Genomic DNA, 21,910 nt, shown 5'->3' with positions numbered 1-21,910 from the left:
TCTTCTTCTTCTTCTTCTTCTTCTTCTTCTTCTTCTTCTTCTTCTTCTTCTTCTTCTTCCTCCTCCTCCTCCTCCTCCTCCTCCTCCTCCTCCTCTTCCTCCTGCTCCTCCTGCTCCTCCTCCTCCTCTTCTTCTTATCATAGAAGCTTTTTAACATATATGTTGGAAAAAGCCTTTGTTTTTCTATTCAGGATATTTTACCCCCAAGGAGTTTGCTGTTTCATTCTCTAATAGTATATTAGAAAGAAGTTTTAGAAATCTGGAGAAATGGATCAGCAGTTAAGAGCACTGGCTGCTTTTCCAGGTACCCAGGTTTAATTTCCAGCACCTATATGGCAGCTCACACCTGTTCTAGGGGATCTAACACTCTAATATAGACATACATGCAGGCGAAACATTAACATACATAAAATAAAAATAAATACATTATTTTTAAGAAGGAAAGACATTTTAGGGCTATCAAGGTGACTCTGTCAGTTAAGTGCTTGTTACGTGAACATGAGGATCTATGTTTCATCCCAACATGGGCTAGGCATGATGATTCTTGGCTCTTGGATTTTGTTGCCACAATGAATATCTAAGGAAATATAAAGGGGTGTAGCTTGGCTCATGATTTCTACTTCATCTGTCTCTGTTGTGTTTGGGTTATGTGCTGAAACAGAACATCATAGAAGGCGGCTGTGAGGAACAAAATTGTTTTCCTCAGAGTGGCTGGCAAACAGAGTGAGATTGAGGCACCAGGAAGAACCTACACAGGCCCACCCTCAGTTACTTGCTTCAAATTAACCTCCACCCCAAAGCTTTCAAGTCTCATAATAGCATTACCAGCTGTGTACTGAGCCTGTAACATGTGAGCCTGTGGGGGGGACTTTAGATTCACACAGTAACCGTCTTCCATAAATGATGTCCAAGCTCTCTCAGAACTCATTTTGCTCTTTTTGTTCATGGGACAAAGAGACAGACAGACAGACAGACAGACAGACAGACAGATAGAGTTAGTTTTCAGTAGGCTGCCCTGGTATAGTCCTTTAGCAATGGACTTCCCTCCTCTGAAAGTGCCACAGTTATCTAGAACATTAGAGTCCTGCACTGGGTCTTCAGCTTATGGGGAGACCATACAGGAAGGCTTTTGAGGTCAGATGTGAAAGTAGCCTTATATGGCCTAAATTTAACTCCACCAAAGACAGGTAAAGATCTAGCTTGATTTTAGATATTCCAGTTCAGTAATAACCAATTGGATTGACTGAAAAATAAAGCCAGAGATAAATTGTATAAGCCTACTTAAATTGCCATTTTAAGAAATGGATGTCCATGGTAGTAGAATCTTCATACTATTCACGGTCCAAGTTTCAGGGAAACAAAAACTTGGAAAGTTAAAAAGTATCACACATTTCCAAAATCCAATCCGCAAAGGACAGGCCTAGAACTACCATTTTAGGAATGTAGACCCATACGCTATATAGTGTAGCCATTGGCTTGCATTGTAGAGCATGCAATGGTATGCTGGGTACACTGTGGGTACCAGAATCCAGTAATGAACTGTGCTCACTGGCACCCCTGGGACCCCCTCAAAAATCAAGCTTACTTACGTACTTTTATGAGGGTATGGGGAGAGTCATTAGACCCTGCTGATGGGATCCCTGTCATTCTTCTCCTGAATGTGATTTTGGGAAACACTAGAGTAGCTATGAGGGGGAAAGTAGCTGAATCGAAGGCTCCATGTATGCAGCTTCCCTGTATGTCATCACGGATGCTGGGATGGGACCTTTTGGGGATGCAGTTTGTTTTAGGGTCATCCATGGTTCTTCCTGTAAGTAAGCCCAATAAACCTGTTGGTTCAGTAAGCTGGACTTGGATGTATCTATTTCTTTGTTGTCTCTTGGCCTCTCCAGTGAAATAATCAGACTCCCCAGAAACAGACACACATGAAAGCAAGAGTTAAAGGGAGTGAGCTTGATGGACCCAAGTTCCATGCTAACCTGTTGATGGGGCTGTGCTTGAAGTTTTCTAGAGGCTATGGTTTTCTGTTCTATATACTTCAAATGAACTTTAAAATAAACTAGCCTTGTACCTTAATATTTGTGAAATAAAATTTAGTCTTATGCTCATGTTTTTTAGAGGCTATATAATATATTCTATGAATCAAAAATTTTTTACAAAATATTACCTCCTGTCTTTGTTAATTCACTTTTGCTTCTGGAACAAAATTTCAGTTTGGTTGGCGTATAATCTCACATTTATCTCAATCTTACTAGTTAAGTGAATGCTTTAATGGTCTATCATTGAGTTTGTTTTGTTTGGTTGGTTTTTGTTTTTTGTTTTTTGAGACAGATTTTTCTCTGAATATCCCTGGCTATCCTGGAACTAGCTAGACCAGGCTGGCCTTGAACTCAGAGATTTACCTGCCTTTGCCTCCCAAGTGCCAGGATCAAAGGTGTACGCCACCACTGCCTGGCTATCATTAATGAACTGGCCTTGATATCTTTCTGAAGACCCCTTCTAAAATAGTAACAATGCTTCATTGTATACTTCTAAAATTTTCAAGTTTTTAATGAAGAAAAACTGAGCTTTGAATTGAAGACAGTTTTGGTACCCAGAGACATGAATTTCTTAATAGCAATAATGAATACATTTATATGGATGTCTCATTTTTTAAAAAAAATTAATAAGCTTGGAAATTTCTGAGCAGAAACCAATACAAATAAATTTAAACTTTTTAAATTATTATTTTGTTATTCTGAGGATGTTGGCTTCATCATGTGCTTATTTACTGTGCTTCTGTGAGAACTGGGTATTAACTAACAATCTAAAACAGGAGTGAGAAAAGTTGTCTCCTAATTAAGGATTAAAAATTTAGGTACACTCTTAATGTTGCAGTGTGTCTATTTTACACATTAGAAATCGCATTGTTTCTAAAGCTCATTAAAATTTCATGTTGATATCCTACCAGCAACTTTTATTTCCCATGAATGTTTTTATTTATTCATCAAATAATCCAAGTGTCCTTCAGTGTTTGTTACAGTCCTGAGTTTCCAACCCACTCTTGGGGGATGCGCTTCCCCGATGCTTTTCTTAACATTGCTTTGTCATTTAGACCAGAGATTTTTGCCTTTGTGTCTTGTAAGGTTGGAAAAATGAAATATCCGTAATAATTAGCAGTGTAGCAATGCCTCCTACGCCTTGTTCTTTTTAAATTAAAAATTGCATTTATTTCTATGCTTGTTTGTTTATTCAGAGGTCAGAGGAGAATTTGCAGGAGTTGGCTCTCTCCTTTCTACCACATGGATCCCAGGGACTGAACTCAGACTGCCAGGTTTGGTTGCACAAAGTTTATCTTGTTTTTTTAAAATAACCTATATCTGTAAGTCTGTGAAATCCTTCTGCTTGACACAAATCTCTGCATGAAGTTGAATTTGCCACTAGGTGTGGAGGCTTCCAGGGGAGAGTGGCAGCTGGACACTTGTCAGATGGCAGAGGGAGGTCATGTGATGAGGAATAGTTACATTGTGGGTAATAAGACTGGCACTGATTCTGTTTCTTCTATAGTGTTAGTGGCATGGATTCTGTCTAGCTCATGATTCTGGAAGGGAGTTGACTGGTTCCATTTTCCTCAAAAGCAAGACTGATCCAAGAATGTATGCTAGATAGTCTTGAAAAAGAAGTTACTGATCTTTGAAGGAGAGTAATGGAGGACCAGAGTCAATTTATACAAAGAGATAGAATTGGAGCAGCCAGCCCTGTTTTCTGAGTCCCAGAGTTCCAGGCTGTTGTGGAATCTTGTCTCACTCCTTGTTTTGAGTTTTCTTAGGCAAGCATTGTCGTTTTGATTAAATTTCTCTCTGTTTTAGATTATTCCAGATGGATACCTACTTTGTAACCTGGTAGCAATCTCATTTTCAAAACTCACAAAATAATGAATTCAGGATCTGCTTGAAGACGCTATCCAATATCTCATGTTTGAATAAAGACTTGAGACCCTCCTGTGTTCTTACTAGCTATTTCCTTTATCTTAAGAACAACTTGGAGAAACATCTTGGCTCCAGTAAATCTCTTAAAGGCTTGCCTTTCCAAAGATTTCCATTTGATCCATTTGTCTTCAGTGTGGACTTTTCCTCAGCCTGTTTGCCACATTTTGATGAGTGTAGTTAAAAGAAAAATAACTAGTCATAAAGAATATGTTCTAAGCTTACTTGGAAGCCAATACCTCTTATAACATAAGGTCATATGTCTATTCCAGTCATAAATCAAGAGGAATTGTGTTTCACACTGTGACCCAGCTGTGTAGAAACACTTTATTGTTTTTTGAGCTACTCATTTTATTTGACACGTATGAGGGTTTCACTTGTGTGTTTGAATTTGCATCATATGCATGTCTGGTGCCTACAGAGGTTAGAAGAAGACACTGAGTCTCATGCAATCAAAGTTACAGATGGTTATAAGCCACCATGTGGGTGCTGGGAACCAAACTCGGGTCCTCTGCAAGAACAGCAAGTGCTCTTAACCACTGACTCATCTCTCCAGCCTCCAGAAATATTTGTCTTTGAAAAATCTTTACCATTTTGCTAACGAGAAAAATCCTCTGATCCCCACTTAGGACAGATCCTGGGATTGTCTGTAGTGTAAGGTGCACTAGATTAGAAATTTAGTTGTTAAAAAAAGATGAGTTTTTTTTTTCAGGCATTCAGCTTTCTTCGTGAAGTTATGTGCGGTTACATGCCCAAGACATGTGTGCCACATATGATATTCACACAAATAAAAGAGAGACTCAGGATGTGTTTTTGCTCTCTCTGCCATAGACACATAGGAAAGGAAACAGGATCATAGACGTAAGAGAAATCTTATTGCTGGTGATTCACTAAGAACTGAACATTAGAAAATGTTGTTTCTGATTTTTGTTTTAATAGATACTCAGTTTAATGACTGGTTTCACCAGCACAGCAAGAAGACTGTCAGAAATGTGGAAACTGATGCTGAGTTTGAGAGGAATGATTGGATGGATGCTTGTTAGGATTGTTGCTGGGGTAATTACTCAGTTCCCTGATACGTTAGACACTGACTTCACATCTTTCCATTGTCTTCCAGACTGCAGGCTGACATCCTTCAAGTGGACAGAGCTACAACATAGCTGGCAGCCACCAGTAACTTCATGAGGAAAGCTGGCTGCCTGGAAAGAGAAGAGTGAGGCCCAGGAACCTGCCAGGCTCCAGACTTATTCTCCACAGTTAGTGAAATGGGAAGATGCTTGGTTCTTTTGCACAAGAGTTTGAATAAACAAAGCTACTCATCTTCCTTTTCACCCTTACTGGCTGTATCAAGAAAGGATTATATTATACGTGTGTGTGTGTGTGTGTGTGTGTGTGTGTGTTTACTCACTTGCGTGAAGAGCATTTATAGGTTAGAGGGTGACATCAGGTGTCTTCCTCAGGGTCTCTTACTGGGTCTGGAGCTCTCTATTTAGGTCAGGCTTGCTGGCCAGTGAGGCCCCAGAATCTGCCTGTCTCTTCAGTTCATCACTAGAGTTATAGATTTGTACCACATTCCTAATTTTTACATGGGACCCAAACCCAGGTCCTCCTGTTTACACAGGAAGCACGTTCCCCCTCTGAGCCATCTCCCCACCAAAACTGTAGGCAGGCAGGCAGTGTTTTCCCTTGTTGTTGCTACTAACAGGATGTATTTTTTCTCAGATTGTGTCATTTATGTTAGTATTAAAAGAGGACTTTAAGGGTGGACTGTGGGGTGGGGGGTAAGATCTGGAGTGTAAATGAATAAATAAATAAATAAATAAATAATAAAAAAGAGGGCTTTCGGGTATCTTTTATTCCCAAGACTTTTAAACTATTAATTTAATCATAAGTTTCCCTAGCCTATCGTTATATATCTTATCAAAGCTATAATTCTGATACTCGTAAGATATCTGTTGATGAAGCCAAGCTTAATAAAACAAATTCAAATGGTTGTGGCAACAGTGAAACAGATGTTGCGATGAAACATTACGATTTTGGCGTTTCTCAGCTGCTGTGCCTTGTGGGAAGTTCCTCCTGACAACTGAGACCGGAAACGTTGGTGCGGACAACTGAGAGAGACCGGAAACGTTGGTGCTGATTGATGACGGTGTCTTTGCGCGCCTGCCCTTCCTTTCCCGATTTCTCTCCACCAGGTACAGCTTTATATCTTCTCTTTGCTCGTCCCAACGGTCGTAGTCTGTTGCCCTCAGCCACAAGCAGTGGTGCAATGGCCTAGCACATAAAAGATACAGAACTAAGAACGCAGACAGGTTCGATCCATGGAGCTGTGTTCGGATGATGTCGCCAAGTCATTGTCCTAAAACCTGTGGCGGATCCAACTCTTAAGCCAAAAAACTACCGTTCTAGATTTTAATTGACATCAGTAACTGCTATTTCTAGGTGTTGGTAAAGCTGCCAGTGACAGAACTCGGTTTCTGCATCAAAAGGGCAACACACTGGACTTTAAAGGGGAATATAAGAGTGTAAAGTATCTGTGAAGAATTTCTCATGGCAGGACTTCCCTGATAGATTTATTATTTTCCTTCCTGCATTGATATCTGACCATTTCAGCAGATTTGACTCCATGACGTCATCAGGGAAGGGTTGAAAAGGGTGATGATTCAGGTGATTTAGAATAAGAGGCATCTCTCAGTTTATGTGCCTGCTATACATATGAACTTTTGACCCCATGAATGTTATGACGAACTAAGCTATTTGTGGAGGGAATTGATTCTGACTCCTCAGAAGTCAGAACAAGGATCAGATTGCCACAAACCCACACAAAATATGATATTAATCCTTAGGTGAGCTTGATTTTAAATATATTTATCTTATGTGCGTGCATATTTCTGTATATGTGCCTATGTGAGTATGTGCACAAATGTGTATGTAGGTTTCTTTGGGGGCCAGAAGAAGACATCAAATCCCTTGGATCTGGTGTGAAACAGCCGTTTATGAACAGCCTGACTTGAGTGCAGGGATTTAAACCTCAGTCCTCATGACTGGTCAGAAATCACTCTTAGTCAGGGAACCAACTCTCTAGCACCCAGTGAGCTTGATTGTTGATAGCAAAAATAATCCCTTATCATTTAATAAATATCTATGCCCACTTAAATACAAAATCATTAATACTATATTGCTAATGTTTTACTGCTACAGTAAGCATCCATTAAATTCGACAGCTGATATTGATCTTGAGGTTAGATGCTACACACAAGTCCCCGTATCTACCATAATCAAACACACTATCCTCTCAAGGTAGAGATCAGTTCTGATCATAGCTAAAAAACAATCTGTTCCTCTCCACTCAGGCTGAAAACCAGCATCCATTTTCCAAAAGCATTTAGATATTCTGAACTTGGTTTCCTGAGGTCATAAATAACAGCAGCAACAGTAACAACAACAACAACAACAACAACAAAGTGTCTTAAATCTAGTTATTTACATTTTTTTTTTTCAATTGCGAACCCTATAAAACGTTGCTATGCTGGCAAAATGCCTCAGAGGGTGAGTAGTCTTTGGCAAGTCTAGTGACCTGAGTTCGTTCCCTGGGGCCCACATTGCCTATCAAAAGGAAAACTCTGAATTTTGTCCATAGTCCCCTATATGCAGTCTTTGGCAAAAGTCCATCCCTCCTCAGTAAATAAATAAACATTAAAACATGAATAAATAACCCCAAACTCTTAATACTTAAGACTGGTTAACTATGATTTATGATGTCTAGTTCATGGCTTATGGCAGAAAATTAAAAATTAGACCCTAATATTATTAAATTGCAAAACCATGATATTTCCAAATCAAAAATAGCATCCAAAACAAGTTTATGTCCACTCTGAATCAAACGTGAATCAATCACCGGCATGTTGGCTCACACTACGGTTTTTAGTTTCTAAAATGCCAGCAGCGGAGCAAAATTACTCTTAATTGAGGCTTCTCATGAATCTCAATAAACCCTCAGCGGACTGCTCCGTTGAACTTTTGACCGAAACGCCAACAGTTTTTAATGTTTACTTTCTGTGGACAGCGTGTCATGAATGGGAACATTCATTCATTGCTTCAGTGCCTTGATGCATCAGACCCAAGGAGAATGTGGATACTGTACGTAAGCCCCTAGTCAAGGGAATGGTTGATGGAACCATGTTTTAGAAAGCTTGGAATGCTCACACACGTATAGGTTGGTGCTCTTTGTGTAATTCGGTATGTTCTTGGGATTGACAGAGAGTTATATTTATCAGCCCCACCAACAGCTGAGAACTGTAGTGGGTTGGGCTGATGCTGCTTGTATTCTTATGCTAATACTAGTTCCTCAAGAGGTGGTTGAGTTCTCCATGGTCATAAGTAGAGTTGTTTGAAGCAGGTTGAGGGAGGGAAGTGGGGAGCAAGAGGAGGCAGGTAGAGAGCCCTCAGAGACAGCATGGAAGAAAAAGACATGATGTTGTTGGGCTTTGATGATTCAAGAAGCGACAAGAAATCAGAGGACCACTTTAGGGAAAAAAAAAGAATCCCCTCTGCTCACAGTTGTCCTCAGTGTTTAGTGTTAGCGGTTGACATTTCTCTGTCAGTTAGTGTGCTAGGGATCACTGCCTAGACACAGCTCTCACGTCTCCCTTGGTAGCTCCTTGGAAACTTGCATGTTCCCTCTGCTCATTACCCCTCCTACTTGGGACCAGAATATCCAGATTAATCCTTGTGTGCACAGATGGGGCATGTCTGTTAGACAATGTGCACAGATTCATGAAGGCATTTGTGGCCAGATGGCGGAGTTCGGACAGAAGGGGTGTGCGCAAGCATGTGTGGAAAAGGAGTTGCCATGAAATCCCCTTGGAATTCTCTTCGTGTTCAGAGCCTTAACGAAGGTAGCGGCAGCTTGTATGTGGCTCATGGGGCTGATGGCTGAGCGAACAGATGCTTAAATTCAGAACTCCTTGGCACAATTTCTCGATTCAGAAGTAGGAATGGGCCAAGACGGCAACAGTTTCCACTGTACAAGCCAGAGAGGATAAGTCTGGATTTCCATTCTATTAGCCCTAGGAGCAGTGTGTATTATTTATGTTTCTCTTTTGATATACTTAGAATCAGTTCCTTGGTTGATGTTTCTCTCTTCGTGGACATTTTTTTTTTTTTGGCAATTGTAATGGTGGTGATGAGAGGTGGGACGAATACATATTTCTTCCTAAAGATCTGATTTACATGTATTGTTTCTTTTCATTCTCTCAAACATCCTTTTAGGAAGGCCTCTATAAATCAAATCGTTGGGCAAACTGAATCTCAGAGAGATGACACACACTGCTGAGGTCAGGTTGGGCAGGAGAGACAGGAACGAGGAGAGGCTGTACCATTGCTGTAGGGTTATGCTACCTGCCTGTTGTTGGTAAGGATCAGGGCTTCTTGATCTGCAACTGTTTTCACTATAGATGGGATATTAATGGTACTTTTCCTGATAGGGTGTGATCAAGGAAAAATGGGAAAAGTCCTATAATGTGTATGGTGCTCAGATTTCTACATTGTGCCATAGACCTGGGGTAATGAGCATCTTTTCCATTGTGCCATAGACTAGGGGTAATGAGTATTTTCTACATTGTATCATAGGTGTGACGTAATCAGAATTTTCTACATTGTGTCATAGACCTGGCTTAATCACCATTTTCTACATTGTGTCATAGACTCCAGGTAATCAGCAGACAGGCGAAGGTTCATCTGACTCATTATTTTGCAGGTTTCAGCCCTTGATGCTTCTGGCCTGTGTCCACACAGCTCCTCAGGACATGGTGTATGTGAAAGTGAAGCCAGTCACTTCTTGATATAAAGGAAGGAGCCATGGTCCTGCTAACCTCCTGGAAGGTAAATCCACAGTGACCTAAAGACTATCTACTAGGCCTTGCTTCTAAAGGGTCTTATAGCCTCCCAGAGTGACCTGAGGACTTAGTCCTTAGCACATGAACCTTTTGTGGAGACAGTCCAGACACAGTGTCCTTAGCATAGGAAAGTTGCAACCAACATGACTGGATTAGGTGGATTTTTATTGCTGTGATAAAGATCATGACCAAAGGTGACAGGAAGAGGAAAGGACATATTTCTTTTTACAGCTTGCGATGGCTCTTGAAGGGAAGTCAGGGGCAGGAACTCAGGGCAGGAGCCTTAGGATAAGAACTGAAACAAAGGCTGTGGGGGAAAATTGCTTACCACTTTGCGCTCAGGCTCATATTCAGGGCCTTTCGTGTTTCTCCTAGACCACTTTCTCAGGTTGAACTGGGTTCACCCATATCAATTATAATTAAAGAAATGACTTCCATATGGGCCATTCAGAAGCAAGAAAACTCAACTCAAGCTAGTGTCCTAGAGGGAGGGAAGCCTCAATTGAGAAAATGTCTCAATAAGGCCAGGCTATAGGCAGACCTATAGGGCGTTTTCTTAATTAGTGATTGAGGTGGGAGGGCTAAGTCCACTGTGGGTGGTTCTATCCCTAGGCTGCTGGCTCCAGGTTCCATAAGAAAACAGGCTGAGCAAGCCACAGGGAGCAAGCCAGTAAGTGGCACCCTTCCATGGCCTCTTCATCAGCTCCTGCCTCCAGGTTCCTGTCCTGATTGAGTTTCTGCCCTCGATGCTTTTGATAATGAACTTTTATATGGAAGCTTGAGTGAAATTAACCCCTTTCTTCCCAAGATACATTTGGCCATAGCGATGCTGTATCACAGCAATGGAAATCCTTATTAAGATGAGATACCATTCCATTTCCTGTTGGGATTTGAGTCCTTACCCTAATTGGGTGTATTTATGAGACCTCTGAATTCTCACAGCTGGTCAAAATATAGCTTTCTCTCTCTCCATCTCTTACACACACACACACACACACACACACACACACACACACACACTAAACACACATACCTTTTTTGGTATGATAGTGGATTTCCCTTGAAGGCTTTTGTAAGTGTCTTACCACTAAGCTGTATCCCGTGACTTTCTTTTTCCCTTCTTACTTTCATTAAGTTTGAGACAAAGCCTTAACTAAATTGCTGAGGCTGGCCTTGAACTCACCGTCTTCACGTATCAGCTTTTGAGTAGCTCAAATGGCAACCTGTGCCGCTAGGCCTTGCTCCTATTTTAAATAAGCATTCTGTACAAAAGGATTCTTAGCATAGAAGTTAAAATATTTATCTCAAGAGGCATCCAGATGTGAGGTTGATAAATTAGCGTTCCTTTGGCATTCACCAAATGGTTCTCCTTGTTTTAAGTTGAATCTTAAATTGTGAGGGTACGTCATCGTGTGACATACTGCCTCCAGAAGGCAGGCTGCCTCAAAAAATACTTAAAGGAGTTTCACAGAGAGATGGAAAATGTTAGTTGTGGCTTGGTGGAGCATATTTAAAGTTTTGCTTTTCATTTTTGGATGTGATGGTTTGTATAGGCTTGGCCCAGGGAGTGGCACTACTAGGAGGTGTGGCCTTGTTGGAGTAGGTGTGTCACTGTGGATGTGGGCTTTAAGACCCTTACCCTAGCTGCCTGGAAGCCAGTATTCTGCTAGCAGCCTTGAGATGAAGATGTAGAACTCTCAATTCCTCCAGCATCATGCCTGCCTGGATGCTGCCATGCTTCCTTGCCTTGATGATAATGGACTGAACCTCTGAACCTGTAAACCAGCCCCAGTTAAATGTTGTCCTTATAAGACTTGCCTTGGTCATGGTGTCTGTTCACAGCAGTAAAACCCATACTAAGATGTTGGGCTTTGGGCAAGTTGCTTCAAAAATCCTGATTTCCTTATTTGTGAAACGACTCTGATACTCGCCTCGTTAGCTTGTGACCATCATAGATAGTTCTATGTAGCATTAAGGTATACATGGAACGAGGCACTGGGTAGCTTTATAGGATTCTGAGCTTTCAGTGCTCTGAAATATCGCAGGAATGCATCAGCAGTCAGCAGTGTGGCACAGTGACTTGCTTAGTGGTAACACAAAGGTCCATACACTCAAGAAAGCAGCCCAGATACCTGAGAAAAATTAGGTGGCTTTTCATGTCACAATTACCCAACCCATCTCTGTTAGATTTATGTGTGTATGTGTGTGTGTGTGTGTGTGTGTGTGTGTGTGTGTGTGTTGGGAGCTTTTTCTGTCTCAGCAGTAAACACTAATTCTAAATTCAAACAGAGCTTTGGCTACAATGGAAGCAAACCCCACAGCAACTGTAAATAGCTTCCCACACTGTATGGGTGCTTTTGTAAATTCTTCATTGAGTGTTCACATCACGCTGTGGGTTTTGATCTATGGTTGTCCTTGATTTGCAGTAGGGAAAATGGAGGCCAGAGAAGTTAAGTCATGCTCCTTAGACAGCACAGCCATGAAACATCAAATACAGACGTGAACACAGCTGCCTAGCTTCTAATCTCACACTCTTAGTCATAATGCTGTGAAGTGGTGCTACGGGCTCTGATTTATTTTACTCTCTGGTTCAGACTTGTGTAGACAAACTGGGAAGTTCAGGAATTACAGAATATAACAATGTTATATTCGCAATGGATTCTGGTTCTGGTTCTACATTTCAGCATTATTTTCTCACTACTCAACATCTCTTTTATTTTCATTACACACACTATAAAATAATTGTTCATTTTCCCAGTGACTACATTTTCCAATCTACTAGCACCCCAAGTAGGATAAAGACATTGGTCAATATAGTACTCTTATTCCAGTTTCTTGCTTTGTACCTACACTTATTGGCATATGAAGTGTGAGCATATTACCAGATTACTGACTGGCAATCAGGTTTCCATGATGCACAGTCAGACCACAATCCTGATGGGCATAGGATTATGCCAGGAGAAATCATGAGGTGAGGGACAGTGTTTAGATGACTTATAGTTTGCACTGGTTCAAGCTTCTAAAGGTTACTTGCCAACCCCTCAGGCTTTCCCCATTAACCCACCATGTCCCAGATCTACACCAAACCCTCAGAATATCCATTCTGTTATACTCCCCCACCCCTAGCCTCCTTGTCGCTGTTTGTACAGTAGAGAAATGGACCTGGCATATGATAGCATCTTTTGCTTTTTTTTTCTCATCCCCTTCCCAGTGGGTCAGAAGGTTTTATATTTTCTGTATAATACTTGTAGTCTTTCCAGTGTCCAACTTCCCAGGGCATGCTGAGTTGAAACCTCAGTTGAGCTGATGCTCCCCGAGTCCTGGCCCTGTCCTCTGAGGGGCTCCTAAACCCCTCCTGAACCAGTGCCAGCTGACAGTTCCTGTGAGCTGCACCATCAGCAAGCCACTTCTGCCTCTGGGATTCCTCTCTTCTTTCCCTACGTGGAGATGGATTATTGCCCTTTGGCACTGACTTAGGCTGTTTCTTTGTAGAAATAGAAATGTAATGGTTTCTGGACTAGTGGCATGGCTTCCTGTGGAAACTCTGTATATAGGTTCAAATCATTTGCTTGTTGACAGGATCCCATTTTCTGTTTTTTTCTCTGTGTCACCAGTTTCCTTTTACACGTGTGTTTTAAACAGTGTCTATCTACTGAATAATGCTACCTGTCCCACATTATAACATCACAGAAGTTTTAATTGATTCTTTTTTTTTTTTTACTGTAGTCTGGAAAGGTTAAATATATATATCTCCAGCACTGTGTTCTGGGGAAAAGATTTATCCGTGTTATAAATATCAGTCAGAAATTTAAGTAGTTTTTACTTCGAACATTAATATTTTAATTCCTCAGATCTTTGGCGATGAGAATGATTTTGGCATTCATTTAAACAGAAAATAAATTGTATAATAATAATGAAACCAAGGCACGAGGCCTGAACAATAAATCTGCAAACTTTGTGTCTGGAAAACCCCAAAAGTTCAGGATAAATGCGCTGTCACTGATACCTAGCCCACTGGAGGAGGAATAAGAAATTCTTTTCTTCTAGCTAAAGCCCACTCTATCCATGCAGAGTCATTGCTTCTGAGGTACTGAGGGGCTGGGCAAGTGGAGTGACTCTTCAGGGAGCTATCGCCGGGCTCATAGCTACAGGAAGAAGAAACATTGTGATCGTTAGGGTAGGCTCGTGAGGGCTGATGAAATGGGCACTCCTCTGGAATTTGATACATGCTGTCATTCTTGCTTGCGTTTGCAGGGTTCTGGCAGTGTAGAGTGACTAAGAAGCCTTCTTTCAAACTTGTCTGGTTATTGTCACAATGACCTTCTCCTCCCAAGTTTACTGGCTCTGGCTGTTCCTTGTGGCCATCTTCCTGTGTGAGCTGAGAAGTCTCTTATGTTACAGATAACAATGTTATTTTTAAATTTTAATATGTGCGTGTATGTCTATGTGGGCATGCATGTACATGTATATCTGGGTCCATGTCTAGACTAGAAGAGGGCATCAGATCTGCTGGAACTGGAGTTACAGGCAGTTGTGCACTGCCTAGCATGGGTGCTGGGTACTGAACTCAGTTCCTCTCTAAGAGTAGTAAATGCTTTTAACCACTAAGCCACTTCTCCATGCCCATATACCTTATAATTTTTAAAGGGTTAACAAAGTTGAAATTTACTTTGATGTCATTTGTAAATAAAGGTTGGCTGATTTTTTTTTACATCTTCAAACTGCATTTATTTATTTATTTATTTATTATTTTTATTATTGCTTTTATTTTTTTTTATACTCCAGCTGTTGGCCCTTCCTCAAAGTTCCTCATTCCATTTTTCCTACCCAGTCTCTAAGAGGATGTCCTCCTCCTTTCCCCCAACAGGCTTCCCGGTTCCCTGGAGCCTCAAGTCTCTGGAAGGTTAGGTACATCTTCTCCCACTGAGGCCAGACCCAGCAATCCTCTGCTATCTATTTGTTGGGTGCCTCGGACCAGATTGTGTATGTCCCCGGGTTAGTGGCTCAGTGTCTGGGTGCTTTCAAGGGTCTGGGTTAATTGAGATTACTGGCCTTTCTATAGGGTTGCCCTCCTTCTCAGCTTTGAGACTTTCCCTGAAATTTTAAATAAGTGAAGAAATGTTTGAAACAACCACAGAAGATAATTTTCAAATATGAGAGCCATATTTAATATATTAAATCCTAATGAATAATCCGGCAAATATTTCTCCAGGTAATATTTGAGAAAAACCTTCTCATTTTTAGTAATTGCATGAGAATGTAAGGATCAGTTCTTTCTTAAAATATAAGTTCCTGAAATATAAATTTTGGTTGAAGATGACTTTTCTTACATATAAATCACAGGTTTGCTTTGATTTTATTTTCCTGGGTGTTCAAAATTTCTGGGAGTTGACTTTACCTTCTAGAAGAAAATTTTAGGTGGAGTTCTTCATAATTCATTCTGCCATTTGTCTAAGGATCTGGGGGAGAACAGAGCGTTCAGTCAGAAGAATCATCTCATACCATCTGATGGTCTGGCTTCCTTTGAGAGAATTCAGCAGACACTTGTGGGCTTTATTTTGTATGTGTGTGCTTGTGCATATTGTGTGGGGGTGTATGCATTTGTGTGCACACAAGTAAGGGTGCCAGAAAATAACATTTTGTGTCATTCCTCAGGAGCCATCCACCTTATTTTTAAAGACAGGGTCTCTCATTAGCCTGAAAGTTGTCAAATAGGCTGGATTGGCGGGCCAGCAAACCCCAGGATCTACTGGTGCCTGTCTTTCCAGAGCTGACACTGCAGGGGTATGTCCCTATGCTTGACTTTTTAAGCTGAGTTCTGGGAGTCTGACTCAGGTTCTTGTATTCGCAAGGCAAGCTTCTTACTGAGTGAGCTATTTCCCTAGCCAACCTTGGAGAAGAATGATGGATTTTAGGGACTAGATCCTGAGAACCCTCTACTGGGCTGTCTACACCTACTAGCCGTTCTCCAGTCATCAGTCTTTACTGGACTCCTTCCTTCTTCTCTGGCTCAATAAGCAAGCTCTCTTTGCACCAACCTGCTATGATGATTATTTTGCATATTTCTTACCATATATCATAGAGTCTGCCGTTGCCCTGATCATTAAGGTCAAAGTCTACCATTTTCCTGACTACCTTCTGGGCTCCACACAAAACAGATAGGTCTCTTTACTAGCAGGCTTCCTTTTCTCTCTGGCCTTAACCCTGACATGCCTTTACCTTTGGAATGTCATGTAACCTTAGTTAGGTTGCAGGTTCAACTTTCTTTCTCCGGATAAGGACCCCTTCAGCTAGCACCTGAGATTTTTGGTATGCCTCTTTATGTTCTTGAGGCATTTCCGTATCCATAAGCCTTCAGCTTGACCATCCTGGATATTCTGACCCTTGTCCCCCAAACTATATAATCCTTGAATCACCCCAAGTAAAGTTGATCTGCTTCTCTGCAGCAGGTCCTGGTGTTGTCATTTCTGTATGTACTCACAAAGCTTCTACGCCCCTCCTCCATCTGCCATCTCTGCTGTGTTTGCCCTCATGGACTGATATGGGCCAATGGTCCCAGAGGGTAGGGAGGGTCACAGTCACATAAGCTATTCGAATACATGAATTTGTATTAAATACTTTGTAGACATTTATCCTTTAAATAATTAGTATGAGGTTCTGTACCTAGGCAAAAAAAAAAAAAAAAAAAGCATGCTAATTGGCTACTTGAAATGTTCCAGGTAGCATTTCTCAAAGAAGCAATGTGGAATTTCTTTGACAAGACGAAACATTTCTGGTAGGAAGCCTTGGGATAAATTGATCCTTGCCACACCGGTTATAAATGGTACATCCTGTGGTAAGTTACACAAGATGACAGTCAGCCAGTACCTGAGTGCAACGAGGGGAAAGATATGGGTATCTACTCTTTACCTTCCTGCCTCACTGAGGTGTTTGCTGGACCAGTTGACATACCAAGTTCTCAATTTCATCCATGTTTGTAGAAGAAGCAAAATGAAATAATCATCTGCTATGGCCAGAAGATTAAAATAAAAAAAGTGCACAGAAAGGAATATGAGTGATGTCACGAGGCAGAGAGACAGGGCAGAAAGCCAGACAGAGACCAAGACCTTGACCTACATTCAAAGGGTCCATCTAAGCAGGCTTCCTCAGTAGTGTTGGAGTCAAGATCTGAAGGATGGCTACTGAACCAGACAGAGGGAGGCATGTGGGCAGCACCTAGAAACAATGAGTGCTCCAAGCCAAAGAGGATCATGGGAAATGACTAACGCCTATGTGACATAGGCAAGAAATGAACAGAGGTGGGGCGTGGCCAGAGCCCAGCACTGAACTTTGATATCTTGAGGATGAGTGGCAACCAAACCAGGCAGGCCTGATGTTTTTACCGATGCAGATTTACTAGCATCAAATGTTTGGTGTTTTCCAAGTGTGGTTAATTTCCTGATTTTTTTTTGATGCCAGTACTGTGAAGCTACATTTGACAGTGGCAAAGAGAGATTCAAGTGGTATTTTGATGCCATAAATACAGTCCATAGAAAACCTAGAAGCCAAATACTCCAAGCTCTGGTCCTAGGGATCTGCTCCCTGGCTATGACGACTTTTGTTTGATTTTTTGCACCTGTATTTTCTCTTCTATCCTTGGTCTGCTCTTGATAGTCAATGTGGCATTTAAGACAGTCTGAGTACAAGGGGTTGGCTTAACTTGGAGTTATCAGAGATTTAAGTTCTGGTTTGTATATATATGGTGGTTCTTGTACACTTTTACACCAACAAGGGGAGACACTATGGAACTTTATTCGTAGATTTTAAAACCATGACCTTATGAAAACCTAACTATACAGAGCTCCACTCCACCTCAAGTTGTGGTGTTGTTTCTAAAGCAAGTGCTGAAACTGCCTTCTAAATACCGTGGGCTTTATTTTTATACACTGTGTGACTCACAATAAACCTTCCTACAGGGATTCATATTGGTATATCTTTGGTAGTGCCTTCAAACTGTACCCCAGAAACTGTCATCTCCCAGAAAAGATGGAATTATCTGGAGACATGCTGGAAGAGGATTTGACATGAACAGCCTGCTACTTCCACATTCTCTTTCCAAAGATAAAGAATTCCCTGAATTCCTCTCAAGGAAAAAAAAAAAGGATGTCATAGTAGATTGTCATTCCCCATGTGGGTTGTTAGAGAAATTGTTTACTTTCTTGATAACAAGTAGAAATACGCAGCACTGTTCCAAAGCCATCCATTTGCATATGTCACAAATCCTTTGCTTCTATAAGAGTGCACACTCATCAACAATATCAAAATGAATACCCAGAGTACAAGATCAAGCTCTTGTATAATATGTCCTCTTATTCAATTTGTTCTTTGACGATCTTAGGCACGTGTAGAATATCTTTTGATCACTCCGAGTAAAACAAATGGTATCTTGATTACTCTTAACCCCTTATCCTTTTTACAGTCTCTCTTTCTACCCCTGGCAAAATCCTATTCCTTCGTTACTTTCTTTGTTTTGTTTCATTTGGATTTGTGACCAGCTGGGTTTCCCCAGGGCCATCTGTGTGACCATGGGTTTTGAATTATGCATTGGAGCCTAGTGAGTTCCTCTGGGGTGCAGAACTAAAAGACAACAACTACCCTGCTCCAAGAATTCCTCAGGCACCAATAGTTCAGTAGAGATGGGTAAGACCCAGTTAACCCCTTTCTAAGACATGATTGACAAGCCCATTTGTGTGTGGGCGCAGGACAGGAAGCTGTGAGCCCCAGATTGCAATGGCCATGTCCTTCCCTGAAGATGCCGTTTCATGGCCCTTCTCCCAATCTTCCAGCGCTGACATTCTTCCCTCTCTTCTTGATAGTCTCTGAGCTGTAAGGCAACGGTGGTATAAACGCCCTGCTTAGAGTTGAACATCAACAGTCCAGTTATTCTCAGCATCTTGACCGATGGGTTTCTGCGTTCATCACCATCCATTGCAAGAAGCTTCTCAGGTTAAGGCCGAGAGTAGCAGTTGTCTATGGGCACAAGCATACATTTAGAAGGAGGTTTGGTACCATATCCATTTAATTAAGACTATAGAAGTAAGTTCCCTATAGGGCTTAAGGCTGCATTTTTAACTGTTTACAGTACCGAGCATAGGTTCCCTCTTGTTGAACTAGTCTTAAGTCCAACTAGGGAGTAGTTAGTTAACCCCCTAGCCCCGTGATAATGCCAGTTACACTGGTCTGCACATCTTACCTGGCAGTTAGTGTCTCGGGTTGTAGGGTTCACAGCTGGGTAGGATCATTATTCTGCTCTTGGTTTTTTTAGAGCATGTCTCACTGTGCTTTGCTTCTCAGACTGGACTTGGCTTTGCCACGCAGTCCAGACTCATCTGTTTATTCATATTCCTCCTGCTTCTGCCTCCTGAGTCCCAGGATTGCAAGGATGAGGGGTCACACGTGGTTCCTCGTTACTTTTGAACTGTGCAGCCTTTTATCCCAGAGTCATTGCATCTTATGCTATAGGTTCTGATAACTCTACCGCATTCCCCAAATGGAAACAAATAAGGCTATAAGTAGATCTCTGTTGCTGATGACTTCTTGGGATCTCCATCAATAATTTCTATTCCAGTTACAGAAAAGTCTCTGAATGTAAGCCTGACAGTGATGAAGAGAGAAAATATGTGGTAGTTAAGGAAGACATTGACCGGAAGAAAACAGAGCCAGGCAGACAAGTTTGAATCCTTGTGCACAATACACACCCACAACGGACTGTCAAGAACAGAGCTGTTCAAGTCTATCTCCATATTAGTAGAGGAATGTTGGGCATATGAGAATGACGACTGTTTAAATCAGCCAAGAAATTCGTAATGCAAAGGTCCTTGAGTGGACAAATGACATTATGACATTGCGCTTTGGGACTAATAATAAGGATGACAAGAATAGTGTTAAATGTCAGGCATACAGATACGGGGCAGTGTTGACTGAATGACTGTGACCTTCTACCCAGGAGCTTCTGGCAGTGTATGATGTTAAAAAGCTAACATTCATGCCTTTGTCTTTGTGATGTCCTTCTCAAAAGACAAGGGGACCTCTGAGATTGTGTGTTCAGGGAGGGTGGCTAATGCTCACACACAGATCTAGCGGGGGATGTCTCTGTCCCTTGTAGAAAGAGAAGGTGTTTGCTTTCATTCAGGATCACAGACCTCTTGAGTCTCTCTGCCCTACCGTTTGTGTTGCACAAGTTGCAAGACACTCAAGATGGTAATTTTTCCACAGGGCTTCCATCCTACAAAATTTCAACAAGATCTGTGGGCTGAACAGTAAATTCTAGAGAGGGTACAACTTTTTATTCTGGTGTGTGTGTGTGTGTGATCTAAAGGTTATGTTTACCAGAAATTTCACATATCAAAAGGAGTGAGACATCTGTATTATAAAACCAATGTCAATCAGAGGAAGATAGGGTGGTTCTGAGGTAAGAGAGGCCGAATAAAGAATTAACTCCAGAGTGACAGTGAACTACTATATAGTAGCCTTTACTGGGCTTCCTTTCTCTGTGAACAGCCATGTTGAGTCACTCTGGGGACCTTTATGAAACAGTCTTTGGGTATCACCTGCCGTGCTCAGGTACGCAAAATGAGCATCGAGTGGGTTTAGGCACATGACACATCTGAGGAAGGGTATTTTTTGCAGCGGGGAGTTCTGAAAGAAGTTTTCTAGAAAGAGACTGCAGAGTGAATGATTTAAAGATGCGCCCTCACAGACACCCACAAGGAAAGAGAGCATCAGAGAGGAAAAGAGAGAAGGGAGTCCTTTGTTATGTAGTCTGGAGTCCTGCAACAAAGGGTATCGGCACCTCATAGCAACAGTCAGTCCTTGCTTACTGGGTGTCCGGAGTGTGATCATAGCTATATGTGTTTCCGTGCAAGGAAGCTTCCATTGCCCAAAGCTAAGCCTCCAAAGACAGTGGCATAGGAAAGCAGCAGTACCATGCTCAGTAACTGGTGAAGAGGGCTCAAACCCCTGGCATAGCACCAATGTGAGCTGACGAAACCTGTGGAAAATCGGTGGGGTTTCCCACTGTTTTGGATTAAAGAAGAGAGGCATCAGAGAAATAGAGTCCACACTAACTTCAGTGGTGGATGTAACCAGGCAGGATGAGGGGCTGTGTCTAGGCATGAATCTGTGAAGCCACGACCAGTAGCAGTCTGATCGACCACCCTTCAGAGATGTTTGTAGGGTCCGCAGCTCAGCTGATCTTCAAGGTCATCTTCACATCTGGACTTCTATGGCGTGGTACGGCCTCCTCCAAGTTTTTCACGTCAATTAGCAAAATTTCACCGTGGCATCATTTCTGAATATGAGTGAGTTTTAGCCGTATCAGTTATAAATAAAAACAAGTAGTGAAGTGATAATGATAAAGCTGTTTTCTCTCACCATTAACCACTTAGAATCTTCCTGGAATCCTGACTGAAAATGGTATCTAATACATTTAGAATCTAGAGAGGGGGATCAGTACACTTAGGGACGAGCTATGAACCATGCGCAGAGTGAAGTTAATGGCTATTAAATATGGTGGACGTTGAATTAGCTTCTCAGGGTGAGCCAGCTTTTTAAATTTCCTCCTTTCTCCCCTCCCCTCTCCTGCCCTCCCCCTCACCCCCCCCCCCCCCCTCCCCCCTTCCCTCTCTTTCCTTCTCTCCCTCCCCTTTCTCTATTTCCTTTCTTCCTTCTCTCCCTCCTTCTTTCTTCCCTTTCCCCTCCCTTGATCAGTCATCCCTCCCTCTCTCCTTCTTCTTTCCTCTGTCCTTCTTCTCCCCTTCCCCTCTTCCCCCTCCCCTTCCCCTCTTCCCCCTCCCCTCTTTCCTCCCCTGCCTCTCCTCCCGCTCCCCTCCCCTTGTCTTTTCCTTATTCTCTCCCTCTGTTTTCTCTATTCCCTTTTTCCTTCCCTCCTTCTTTCTTCCCTTCCCTCCCTCCCTTGATCTGTCTTTCCTCCCTCCCTTCTTCCTCTTTCCCTCCTCTCTTCCCTCCTCTCCCCTCTCCCCTTCTCTCCTCCTCCCATCTCCCCTCCCC

At 41.9% G+C, this 21,910-nt stretch overlaps 1 long non-coding RNA gene across 1 annotated transcript; it reads left to right on the top strand.

The window, feature by feature from the left end:
- The first annotated feature begins 3,264 nt into the window (after nucleotides 1–3,264).
- LOC114631894 lies at nucleotides 3,265–9,796 on the top strand. The gene is made up of 4 exons (XR_003713019.1): nucleotides 3,265–3,313; nucleotides 5,083–5,221; nucleotides 6,016–6,160; nucleotides 9,724–9,796. It is a non-coding gene; the product is annotated as an uncharacterized LOC114631894 (long non-coding RNA).
- Nucleotides 9,797–21,910: the final 12,114 nt, after the last annotated feature.

This window comes from Grammomys surdaster, unplaced genomic scaffold (assembly GCF_004785775.1).
Source record: "Grammomys surdaster isolate TR1022 unplaced genomic scaffold, NIH_TR_1.0 367, whole genome shotgun sequence".
Lineage (NCBI taxonomy): Eukaryota > Metazoa > Chordata > Mammalia > Rodentia > Muridae > Grammomys > Grammomys surdaster.
This window is presented reverse-complemented; position numbering and strand designations above follow the sequence as displayed.